The sequence below is a fragment of the Cricetulus griseus genome, chromosome 4 (assembly GCF_003668045.3).
Source record: "Cricetulus griseus strain 17A/GY chromosome 4, alternate assembly CriGri-PICRH-1.0, whole genome shotgun sequence".
Classification (NCBI taxonomy): Eukaryota; Metazoa; Chordata; class Mammalia; order Rodentia; family Cricetidae; genus Cricetulus; species Cricetulus griseus.
In genome coordinates this window covers 186,666,186-186,679,261 of record NC_048597.1, presented here as the reverse complement: position 1 = coordinate 186,679,261, position 13,076 = coordinate 186,666,186, and the positions used below count along the sequence as shown (strand labels likewise).

At 45.1% G+C, this 13,076-nt stretch overlaps 1 protein-coding gene and 1 long non-coding RNA gene across 2 annotated transcripts in view; one reads left to right on the top strand and one right to left on the bottom strand.

The window, feature by feature from the left end:
- Nucleotides 1-256: 256 nt before the first annotated feature.
- The window catches only part of Mapk6 (mitogen-activated protein kinase 6), a 37,893-nt gene continuing 25,073 nt past the window's right edge, over nucleotides 257-13,076 (top strand). The window contains exons 1-2 of the mRNA XM_035443811.1: nucleotides 257-555; nucleotides 1,173-1,310. The gene's annotated coding sequence lies outside the window, so the exon portion shown is untranslated. The remainder of the gene's footprint in view (nucleotides 556-1,172; nucleotides 1,311-13,076) is intronic.
- LOC118238696 lies at nucleotides 3,206-5,225 on the bottom strand. The gene is made up of 2 exons (XR_004769642.1): nucleotides 4,535-5,225; nucleotides 3,206-4,444 (listed from the first exon to the last, which is right to left on the bottom strand). It is a non-coding gene; the product is annotated as an uncharacterized LOC118238696 (long non-coding RNA).

Below are 13,076 nucleotides of genomic sequence, written 5' to 3'. Positions count from 1 at the left end.
TCAACCCCAGCACTGCATGAGCCAGGCATGGTACACACTTGCAATGCTAGCACTCAAGAGGTGGAGACAAGAAAATCAGAGGTTCAATGTCATCCTCAGCTATGTAGCAAGTTGGAAGCCAGCCTAGACTACATGAGACTTTGTCCCCCAAAAAAATAAAACTTGAAAAGTGATTAATGGTGTGTCACTTCTTTTACTTTCCTCTCTGCTCCTCCCTCCCCTTCTTCCACAAATCAAACCATGTGCAGGGCTGTTGTGGTTTGGGTGTGTCTTTATTCGGGGAAAGCTTGGTCCTCAGTGGGGTGATGTTGGGAGGTGTGAGACCTTTAAGAGCTTAAGTTGAAGGCACTTGTTAAATCATCAGAGGTTTTGCCCTTGGAAAGAATTGGGGAGTTTGTTTTCAAGAGGACGAACTGCTGTTATAAAAAGGCCTCTCTGCTGCCTGGCTGCTCTCTGTGTTGTACTCCTGCCATGACGCCATCTGGCATGGTGTGATGTAGCCGAGGAGTTCCTCGCCAGAAACCATCTGATCTTAGAGTATCAGTCTCCAGAACGGTGAGTTAATTAAATATCTTGTTTCTTTAAAGTGTCCAACCTCAGTTCTACTGTTACAGCAATAGAAAACAAACTGAGGCAGGAGCCAAGCAAAGTGGAGGTTTCAGGGCCATTGTAGACTAGAGTTTGGGTGGGAAATTGGTCTTGAAAAGGAGGCTAAAGTCAAGAGGGTGACTTTGCTGGGAGAGAGAGGGCAACCCTACAAGGAAGGGACACCAGTGGAGAATTTGGGACAAGGGAGAAAAAGAAAAACTAAAAGGAAGCAGTATTGGAAATTCATGTTCAGATCCACCTTCAACAGCCCTTGCCCCATCTGATCACATGGCTGGTTCCCCGGGCAACCAGCTCCATCTTGAGGTTCTCCAGGAACATGTCAAGAGTTGTCTTGGTACAACAGAGGATGCACCTAGCTCAGGAAATTCCAAGAACTTAGAGGCCCTGAGTTAGATGTGGCAGTAACTCAATAAATTATACAGGTCTGAAGATCTCTTGAGTCAGGGTCAATGACCAAAATTAGGAAAAAAAAAAATTCTCCCAGCAGCCATTGTTACTCGGGAAATTACACAGGTTTGTGGATCTCTCTGTAAAGGCCTAATCTATATTTCACAATTTCACAGGCTGTCGGGGGAGGTTGTTAACACAGAATGACTGATCAGATAAGTCATGGGGACCCGAGCTTTTCACCAGTAGAGATAGTTATTGCTTACATAGGAAATGAGAAGACTGAAGCCCGTCAAGTTCAGCTGGAATTGGAGGTAAGAGTGATATTACTTTGGATATACACAGATGAGTCTAGAAATAACTATAGCTATAAATGTGTACATTGTTATGTATAAGTACACACGTACATTCATGTGAATGTTTCCTATATTCCCTAGCTGTATGTGTCAACAGCCCAAGAACAGTCAGAAGAGTAAGTAACCTGTTTAAGGCCCAGATCTTGGCTTCTAAGAGAATGGCTGAAGGGCTGAAGCATGGAAGATACTGAGTAAGCTTGGAGTGTCTTGCACAGTGAGCAAGGAAGTACAAAAGACACTATGAAGATCAGCTAAAGGATAAAGAGGCCAATTTGCACAGGCTCCTACTGGCTAAAAGTGGAAACTCTGGAAAATAAAACAAGTTAAGCATGGTGGCTGGCTCACATCTTTAATCCCATCAGTCAAAAGGTAGAAGAAGGTGGATCTCTGTGAGTTCAAGGCCAACCTGATATACATAGAGAGTTCCAGAACAGTTGGCCTACTATGTAGGGATACCTTGTCTCAAAAAAGTAAAATAAACTAATGAAGTTATGGATTATAATTCACTGAATGAAACAGGAGTCCTCCATCCAATGCAGACATGAAGGAATGAGTAAATACCCCAAAGGTCTGAGGAAGAGTAGATATTTACTGTTTATATTATTTACTCATAGTTTTAATGTATGTCCCCACAAAACACTTAATTATGAAGGAAAAAGGTAATTTCACAGTGAGAAATCCTGGCAGTCACCACCTAATCAAGTGATCACAGTTACCCACATGTGTGATAAAACAAATCGGTGTCACGTGTCACCCACTAGGATGCAATGAGAAGTGGCTTCTCTGGTAGTTTTGCCAAAGGTGCCTGAGCTGAATCTAATTAGGATAAAACTCCAGTTTTTGACTCTGTCTTTCTGTACCCTGGAAGATAGCAATCCGTGCCTGCAGAGCATGGCACCTGAACAGACACAGAGCCAATTGTGGGGGTGTGGTAGATGACACAGCCAGTAGAGTTCATTGCCAGAGACCTCGCCTCACAGATTCTCTGTTGCAAGATAAGCTTAAATTCAAAAACATTTTACGAAAAGAAGTGTCCTATAGTCTTGAAAACTGTTAAGTCATGAAAAGTCAAAGGAAAGCCACTATGGTGGTACACACCGTGGCACTTGGGAAGTAGAGGCAGAAAGAAGTCTGAACCCAGCCTGGGCTGCTGCATATGTGAGTATTACATAACACTGCATATGTGATTATTATATAAAGTGCAAGAATGACTAAGAAACTATTCAATGTAGGAAAAGACAGGAGGGGCTGGTGAGATAGCTCAGTGGATAATGTCACTCATAATGCAATCTTCAAAGCCCACACAGAGATGGAAGGAGAAGATGGCTGCCGTTAACTCCACAGAGTTATCCTTATGCACTCCATGTACACATACATATACACATCAATAATCATATAACTAAAACAACAACAACACACACACACACCAAAACAACAACAACAGACTGGAGAGCCATGCCATCTAAACATAGGTGTGATTTCACTATGAAGAAGGTATGATTGGAGCTAGAAGGACAGCTCAGTCAGTGAAGTGCTTGCCTTTCAAACATGAGGGGATGAGTTTGCTCCCCAGGGCCCATGTGGAAAAGTCTGGCATGGTGGTGTCCACTTAGAATCCCAGGGCTGGGGAGGCAGAGACCCCAAGGCGCTCTCTCCAGTCAGCTCCCCTATTTGGAGAGTTCCAGATTAGTGAGAGACCCTGTCTCAAAATAAGGTGACACCTAAGGTTAATTATGTACTGACCTGCAAATGCACACACATGCACACACACACACACACACACACACACACACACACACACACACACACACACACACACACATACACACAGGATACTATTGAGAACTTTGACAATTTTTTTCTCCATCTTTAATTTTTTAAAATTTCATTTTGCATTCCAACCACAGTTCTCCCTCCCACCCAGATCTTTGCCAATTTCAGTGGAGTCTGGAGATCAGAGGCAAACTTGTTAAATCCTGATTTAGACGATTTTGCTGAAATGCTCTGAGTGTTCTCATTAGTGAGGAAAACACATTACAGTTCTAGGGGCAACAGGGCGTCTTCATAGCTTTGACTCCACAGGAAGAAGCCTCTGAGTCACTGTTTAACATCCAGGATGTTTATTAGGGAGTGCCTTTGAAATTGACACCTGTGGAAGGGAAGGGAAGAGAAGGAAGCAAGTGTAGAGGAAGGAAACACAAGCTAGAAGGATGACCGGCAGCCTTAAATGACCCATGAGGAGCCTGGAACCAGAGTGCCCCCAACCAGGCTGAAAGTGCTGGGACCCATTTTTATTGTGTTATGTGTGTGCATGTTTGGGTGTGTGTGAGTTCACATGCTCATGTGTCCACGTGCACATGGAGGCTAGAGGACAACCTCAGGTGTGTCCTTGAGGAGCCATCCATCCTGCTTTTTGAGATAGGGTCTCTCACTGGCATGGAGGTCACCAAGTAGGCCAGGCTGGCTGCTGAGTCCCATGAGATCCTCCTTTCTCCACCGTTACAAGCACATGCTGTCACACTTGGCTTTTTAATGTGGATTCTGAGCTCAAACTCAGAAAGCAAGCACCTTACCAACTGAGCCATTTCCCTGGTCCAGGTCTGAATCTAGAACCATACTTTGATCGGCTGTTGGATATGGGGGACGTGGGATCCTGATGATGAGGATAATCTCAAGGAGTCTGTTCCCCTTGTCTCTGGATACCAGATACACAAAGTGCTCAGGCACTAGTTATTCAAAGGGATTGCTGCTGCGTCACCTGGTGGAAAGAGTCCCATGATAGGAACCAGGTCCCGTAGCCCTACAGAATCGGAACAGTAGTAGTAGTTCTGGGGCCCAGGGGAGTGATAGCAAGTTTGCTTCCCAGGTCCACACATTCTTCCTGCTGGAGACACAGAACCATAGTTAAAGAAAAAAAGGCGGGGGGGGGGCGGATGTCCTGTGTCCTTAGGCAACCTGGAAAATGGCATTCCATTTCTGCAGAGTAAGGCAGTCAAGCAGGCACTGTTGCAGCTGGTGAGCAATAGAGACAGCAGATTCCATGTCAGATAACCACCACCATCACTTCTTTGTTGCAAGTTGAATCCCCTGGTCTGATGCAATGTTCTGTGAGATTCTATGCTAATGGAATATTCCAGAACCCCAGGGTGATGCCTGAGGGATGAGACAATCAAAACACTCACCCAAATACTTGTCCATTCTTGTTAGAATGAATCATTCACCAAAGAAAGATTCCAAAGTGTCCAGCTTTTGTCACTAGATGGTTTCTTGGGGGTGTGATGACATACCAAGGGCTTGCACAGGCCTCTCTTGCTGTCAAGTAGAGGCAATAAGTAGTTAAGTCCTGGGAAGTGAGAACCTGGGCTACTGGGCTCTCAAGAGTCTCATTCTGCCACAGGGTCACTTAACTCATGCATCTGTTGTGCCAGCCATGGTGTGGTTGATGACAAAGGCTGACTCACCTGGCTGAGTCATTTTACATGAGGGATTTATATCTGCCATTTTGTGAGTCCTTGTGTCTGTTTTGTCTCTCTAGTCCTCCATTTTGTGTTGAAAAAAAAAATTCTTTTTAAGCTGGTTGTTGTAATATAGGCCTACAATCTCAGTGCCCAGGAAGTGGAGGCAGGAGGATCAGGAGTTCAAGATTAACCTTGGCTACATAGGAAGCTTGAAGCTAGCCTGAACTACTTGAGACCTTGTCTTAAAAAAAAATAAAATAAAATAAAATGAGGAGGCTGAAGTTATGGTTTAGGGATTAAGAGTGCTTGCCCCGAGTGAGTTTGATATCTAGCACCCACCCACATCAGGTGGGGGACCTGACACCTGGCCTGTATGGGCACCAGCATTCATATGCACATACCCACAGACCCAGATGTACACGCGCGCACACACACACACACACACACACACACACACACACACTTAAAAATCAAATAAATCTTTTTTTTAAGTGAGCAAGAAGATACTTTCAAAGTATTTTAATTGCTTGTCTTGTGCTGAAGGCTCTCTGTGCTCCATCTGTCACTCATGGTTCCTGTGGTCTGTCTTGCCAGTGGTGAATGGGCCAGCTCCAAACCCTGTCTGACGTCTGACTTCTCAGACCTCCCCTGGCTCCAGTTGCAGGATTTTTCAGGAAGCAGACTCAGACAGACTCAGTGCTCAGGATATTTATTAGAGAGAGAGGTTGGGATCAACATCTGTGGATAGGAGGGGAAGGAAACAGGACTGGGCAGAAGGAGGAGCTGAAATGAGATGCAGACTGATGGCCTGCCCTAACCCTACCAGGGAGCACTTATACAGAAAAGGCACCCGGCATGACCCATGCGGGGCCAATGTACTTGACTCTTTCTGGTTTTGCTTTGACTGTCAATGGGTTTGAGTCATTGGGGAAAGGTGTATCTCCCTGGGCAAGGATGCTCTCTGCAGATTAGGCAAACACTGAAGGAAATGATTGACAGCCATGTGCAACCACAGTCCCAACAGCTGAGCACCAAGTTCTTTCTCAAAGAAAGAGTTAGCCAGTGGTCTGAATGTCCACCACAGATGTCTTGTTAACAGCTTACTCTCTAATTGTTCAGGTGAAAATTGATATGTTTGGCTGGGAGTTAAGCAGTGGGGCACTTAGATGAAAGCTGGGTTCTATCTTAAACACATAGGGAAAAAAGTCATTATGCTATGTGTGGACAGTTTTTCCTTATTTATTTTTATACTTATTTGCATCATTGTTTTTTCTGCCATATGTATGTGTACTCAGTGCATGCCTGGTACAGGTAATGCCAGAAGAGGGTGTCTGATTTCCCTGGAACTGAAGTTATGGATGGTTGTGACCTACCACATGGAGGATGGGAACCAAACCCTGATCTTCTGCAGGAACAGCCAGTGCTCTTACTGACTGAGCCATCTCTCCAGGCCCCCTCCCCATTTTTGTGTTTTTTTCCCTCCAAGATAGTGTTTCTCAGTAGGTGTGGAGTCAATCCTGGAACTTGCTCTGTAGACCAGGTCTGTAGACCAGGCAGGCCTTGAACACACCAAGATCCACCTGCCTCTACCTCCTGAGTGCTGGAATTAAAGGCATGCACCACCACTGCCCAGGCCCTTTTTGTGTTTTTACAATACTATGAATTGAACTCAGTGCTTCTCCTATGTTAGACAAATACTCCACTAGTAAGTCACATACCTAGCCCAGGTGTACAACCTTTTTCTAAGTCTGAAATATTAAAAATAAAAAGCTTTTCCAAAAAGAATACAGAATAACTGAAGAGACATGGGAAAGTTGAAAAGATGAAAATCCAGTTGAGTTTGTAAGTCATGGATCTCTAGGAGATTCAGTGGGGGACAAGCCTGAAACAGCAAGTTTTGAGCTTCATCCTTCCTAAGGCAATAAAATGTGTAAGTCTTACAAATAATGGGGTGAAAGGTTGGAGAGATGGTTCAGTGGTTAGGAGCACTGGCTGCTTATCTGGAGGGCTTGGGTTCAATTCTGTCTTATTTATGGTTTCTAGAACTGTGTTGTAACCCCATGACCAAAAGCAATTTGGGGAGGAAAGGGTTTATTTGGCTTATGCTTCTACAAAACTGTTCGTCATCAAAGAAAGGACAGGAACTCAAGCATGGCAGGAGCTCCAGATGATGCAGAGACCACAGGGGATGCTGCTTATTGACTTGCTCCCCAAGGCTTGCTCAACCTGCTTTCTTATAGAACTGTGGTTCTCAACCTGTGGGCGGTGACCCTTTTGGGTCAAACAACCCTTTCATGGGGATCACCTAATACCATCAGAAAATACAGATATATTTTGATTCATAACTGTAGCAAAATTACAGTTATGAAGCAGCAATGAAAATAATTTTATGGCTGGGGGTTACCACAACATGAAGAACTGTATTAAAGGGTCGTATTAGGAAGGTTAAGAACTACTGTTATAAAACCTAGGACCACTAGCCCAGCATTATACCACCCACAAGGGGTTCCTCCCCCATCAACCGCTAATTAAGAAATGCCCTAAGGCCTGCCTATAGCCCAATTTTACTGAGGCATTTTCTCAATTGAGGCTCCCTCCTCTCCAGTGACTAGCTTGAGTCAAGTTGACATAAAACCAGTCAGCATAGATTTCCTGCACCCATATGGTGGCTCACAACTGTCAATAACCTCAGTTCCAAAGGATTCAACACCCTTTTCTGGCCACTGCCCATATTTAAACAAATAGTGGGGTAAGAGTAGGAACACTGATTTCACTAGATGGACCATCAGTTGTGCCTTGCCTTGGAGTATGTTAGTCTTTTAAATTTCCACACTGTATTACTGGCCCTGAGCTGATGCAGAGCTCAGCGGTAAGAGCTCTTGCCAATCATGAGAGAAGTCAGGATTCGTCCCCTGCACCACAAACACTGTTTCCACTGGCCCAAGAGACTCAGGCCTGGAATCTCATTTACTTTGGAGGCTGAAGAAGGGGTAGTCACAAGTTCAAGGCTAGCCTGGGCAACTTATTAGAAAATCTGTTTAAAAAGAAGGCTGGGGGTACAGATGGGTGGGAGCACCCTTGTTTGGCACGCACAGTTGCTGTTTCCCAGCCAGGGGTGCCGGTGTACAGTGTAATCCCTGCATTGAGGTAAGGCAGGAAGAGCTGAAGTTTGAGACTAGTCTAGGTCACATACTGAGGTCCTGTCTCAAAAAACACCACCACCCCTCTGCTGGCAAAAAAAAAAAAAAAAAAAAAAAAAAAATCAAATCTAGTTCCCACCTCCTTCCTTTTGTTCCTTCCCTTCCTCAGCCATCATCTAACTTTCAAAGATGAGTCTTCCTCAGCTTCCCCACACTGGGACGGTGACTATTTTTAGGGGTTATCTCTGAGTCACAGAGGGAGGCAGGAAGGAGCCATTTATTTTCTTCTTTCTCATTCTTGCATGTCTTGCTGTCTGGCTAAGTCATTTTTTAAATGTTTCCTTTCTGTTTCCCCCCAAGGATATTTAGCCTTCTGTCTTTGCTTCAGAAGTGCAATCTGTAATCCTTCAACAAAGGCTTCTAAGCTTAGAAGAAATTTTTCTTTGCTTGAACTGACCCCAGGCTAAACTATGGAGCATGAATGCTGCTTTTGTATAAATGAACATATGTGTGATGGTACTGGATGCTGGGGATGGCAAAGTTACCAGCCACCTTGGTATCACCGTTGTGCACTTCTCCTGGTCTTCTTAGCCCTATCTGTCCTGACCTTTCTTCTACCTCTCCTGGCCGAAAGTAGAAGGCATACTTGCTTCCCGGGGAGCAGAAAGCATAGCTTCTTTCCAGGGAGAGATACAGGTAACTGCTTGGCCCTTTGTCCCTGAGCGATGTGCTTGGGCATGTGTCAGGCCTCACTATTTCATCATGCCTTTGAGAAGTAATTAAGTGCAAAACAACGCATTCCATGCTTTAAAACTGTCTCTATCAACTGATGCATTAGACATGCATTGCAAACAACAACTTCCCAACTAAGTTACCCAGAAGGTTTGGAGAGAGTTGTTCTATCTGCCCTTCCTGTTGTTGGGCATCCAACCCAGACCACATGTATGTTGGGCAGGTGCTAGGCCACAGAACTGAATCCCCAGCTCTGGGAAAATGTTCGGCCTCAGATAAAGTAGGCACTCAAAGAGTAACTGTCGAATGAATGCAGCGAGTGGAGGGAGACCAGGCCAACTTCAGGAAGCCATGTGGGGAGAATAGACCGGTTGGAGACTTGAACACCTTTATGAAGCCCTCAGAATGGCTCTGCAGGAGAAGAGAGATGGTGCTCTTTTCTACTGTCCTGAGATGAAATTACTTGCCTGGAGTCAAACAGCTAAGGGGCAGAAGTGGAGCCAATCCCCAGGCCTGGTGACTGCTGTTGGTATCAGGACACCAGATGGATACCAGCCGCTCCTGGTGCTTCCTGAGGGGAGCTCTCACGAATCACTGCTGCTGGAGGGCATGGGACTCTCAGAGACTGAAAATGAGGAGAAGTCACTGGGCTGAAAATGTCCTGCAGCTCTCAGCACAATAATAAACTCTAAGCAGATGAAGAAAGGTACATTGCACAAGCCATGTGAGTGGGCAGGAGGATGGCAAATAAGTTCCATTTTGCACTGTTTGGAACAATTCTTTTAGGCCGTTAGTATGAAGTGAGCACCAGATGAGCTGGAAGCCATGCTTTGTTCCAAGAAGAGAACCTGAGTTAGAGTTGACTGTTCGCTGAAGCCACACGGCAGCCTCTTTCCTAAGAAGGCAGAACACAGTTGAATGCATTATTTTGTCCAAGACAGAAATGAAGCATTACTCAGACTCAGACATTGAGTTCTTCTGGGAAACCTTGAGAGGATCTGACAATTCACCAGGATGGTGAAATAACCAGGCAGATCCCCATGACAGTGTGGATGGGGAATGTTCAGCTCATGTTCTGCAGGCTTTGGAACATGACTAGACCCTGAGGGTTCTGATGTCAACAGAGTTACCCACTGAGAGAGCAAAAAATATTAGATGGTGCTAGGGGGTGTAATATGCTAGAAACCTTAGAAATGGGGTCTAGTCAGAAGGGGTAGGTCACTGAGGATGGGAGTGGTACTACAAGGGTCTATCTTGTCCCTGTCTTCCTCATTCTGCCCCTCAAAGCCCCATAGCAATAGTCAGATGGCCATTGAACCTTAGAAACCATAAGCTAAAATAACATGCCATGACTTATGCCAGGTACTCTGTTACAACCGTGAAAAACTGAGGAAGGGCTGGCAAGATGGCTCTGTGGTAAAACTACTTGCTGCCAAGTCCCTAAATTTGGGCAGTAGCTGGCAAGAGTAATATTCAAAATACTTAATTTTCAATACTTACCAAATGACTACTACAGCCAACACCAGCGTCAGTGAGTCAAACCTGAAGTTTTATGCACACAGCCAGAGAATACCAGACAGGCTGAATCTTGGGTTCCACTCAGCACAGTCATTTCTGTGTTCTTAATGGATTACCATCTGTTTAGTCAAACACGGCCTTGCCAGTACTGGTCTCCAGAGACTGTCCACATAGGGCGCAGCAGGTTCTTTAAGCTGCAACTCCAGAGGGCTGGACTCTTCCCAGGGGATAGAGTGAAGTTATCACTGTTAAGAACTTTGTGTTAGCCGGGCGTTGATGGTGCATGCCTTTAATCCCAGCACTCGAGAGGCAGAGGCAGGCGGATCTCTGTGAGTTTGAGGCCAGCCTGGTCTCCAGAGCGAGTGCCAGGATAGGCTCCAAAGCTACACAGAGAAACCCTGCCTCGAAAAAAACAAAAACAAACAAACAAACAGAACTTTGTGTTAACATGTATCTGCCCCAGTTTTGAATCCTTTTTGACAGTGCTGGTATTTCTGAACTTGGAAGACAGTCCTTGTCTGTTACTGTAATGGGTTCTTAAGAGTTGGTGGTGCACACCTTTAATCCCAGCACTCGGGAGGCAGAGGCAGGTGGATCTCTGTGAGTTCGAGACCAGCCTGGTCTACAAGAGCTAGTTCCAGGACAGCCTCCAAAGTCACAGAGAAACCCTGTCTGGAAAAACAAAAAACAAAACAAAACAAACAAAAAGTTGATTTCTAATTTGTGTCCCCCACAGACACCATGTTATAAATACCAATTTGTTTTCTTTCCCACCTAACTCCTGGAATAATGAAGTCCAATTATGGTCACTACAGGGAGTGTGTCTCAAGTGTGGTCACTACAGGGAGTGTGCCTCAAGTGTGGCAGCTGGCTTATAGGCAGCCTTGGATCCTCCAGAGAGAACAGAGCTAGTCTCTTCCGGCTTGCTCAGGAAGTAAGGGGAGTGCCAGTAAGTGGGGAGTCTTTCTTTGATCCACCTCCTTTAGAGGCTGGGAAGATGCCATGGGCAGTGGTTTCCTAGCAATGCTGGTAATTTCTGAAGCCCGCTGTTCAGAAAGCATAAAAAGAGACACTAAACTGGATGTGGTAGTCAATGCTTGTAATCAAAAGAAAAAGAAATGCTGCTAAATGTACTCAACATAAAAGTCTTCCTTTTGTTTCAATTTGTTAATATGATGCTGAAGAAAAAGGTTACATGTAACCACAAACACTTAACTTTTGCATGTACCCACCAAAGTGTCCCAGTTTCTGTCTCAGGGCTCAAACATTTTTGTTTCATTCTGACCAGGGAAGCCAGAAATCTGCATAAAACTTACTCGACCTTATTGTTTTGCCTCTTGATAACACACATTCTACCAAGAATCTCCGAAGCGTAAAGAGGGACTGGTTAGAAGTGTCCTCAGGACAGGTGCTAGCACAGGAAACAAAGCAAGAGTGGCCATGTTGCCACATTTCAGTCTTGTGAATCTCAGAGTGCATGGCTTGTGTTTCAAGTTCTGGTTTTACTGGAAAGCACAGCGTCTGGGAGCTATCAGCTCCCTTACTCACTCATATGCAGAGTGTGAACTCTGATGCCTGTGGTTCTACCAGAAATCAGTGCTTGTGGGCCTGGAGAATGCGCTTGGGGGGGGGGGGGAGTGGTAAGATACAATGCAAGTACACTCTCTATCCCCTCTGTCCACACCATGCTCCTTTGTCTCACCAGCTGGACTTCCAAACAAGAATTATTAGGAAAGCCAGGATGACAGAGAATTAAGTTGTGTCTGGCTTTTCTGAGCATCCACCATTAGCAGAATAGGGTAAGTTGGGAAGAAACAATAGCCTCTCCTACCCTCTCAGGGGCTTGGGTCTTATTGATGTCAACCATTTCAATTCAAAGAACTAGGTGCAGGCTGGGGCTGTAGTTTAGTAGCAGAAGGCCTGCTTAGTATTCAGAAGCCTGGGGGTCCATGGGTAGCATCACACATACATTGGCATCATCATCGTCACCATCTTTGACAATTAATTGCATCACCTACGTTCCTGGCCTGATGTCATCATCATGAACTGTTGGCAGGACGATCAAAGCCTTTTTCTCCATCTGGTGCCAGCTTTCTCATGTCTGTTGCACTTTGGTTCTCCACTGTGGTCTGTAGGCTCATGCCTTCTTACATTCTGTTCTTTCATTGGGGGTATCTTTTGCCTGGCTACTGCCCCATCAAGTTGAGGCCAGGTAAAATGCTCTCTTCCAGTTGAGCTTTCCCTGATGTCCCCAGCTCTCATTACCTGCTCCTTCCATTACAGCTCAACTTGTGAAGGTAGTCCATTGCATCTCAGAAAATGCTTGCGTTCTGCCTCCTTTAGCCATGTTCAAGCTCTCCTGCACACTTCCACCACAACCATGGCTTTCAAATGTTCCTAGCAATAATGAGCAAAAATCAGAAATTCATTTCACGCTGTGATCCCATATGCACACCTGTATATGCCTTCTGTTTCAATGCTCTGAAACCAGAACATAGCAATGAACATAAAATGGTAAGATTTTATTATTGCTTCTTTGAGGCAGAGTCTCACTGTGTAGCCTTGGCTGCCCTGGAACTTGCTGTGTAGACCAGGCTGGCCTAGAATTCAAAGAGATCTACCTGCTTCTGCTTACTTGGTACTGGGATTAAAGGCCTGTCTAGCTGTGATGACATTCTTTTAAAAAAAGTATAAGGATATTTTGGCTGCATGTGTATTTGTGCATCATATACATTCCTGGTGCCTGTGGTGGCCAAAGGGTGATGATGTAACCCCTGGAACTGGAGTTACAGATAGTTGTGAATACCCATGTGGGTGCTGGGAATCAAACCCTGGTCCTCTGGAAAAGCAACCTGTGCTCTTAACCTCTGAACCAT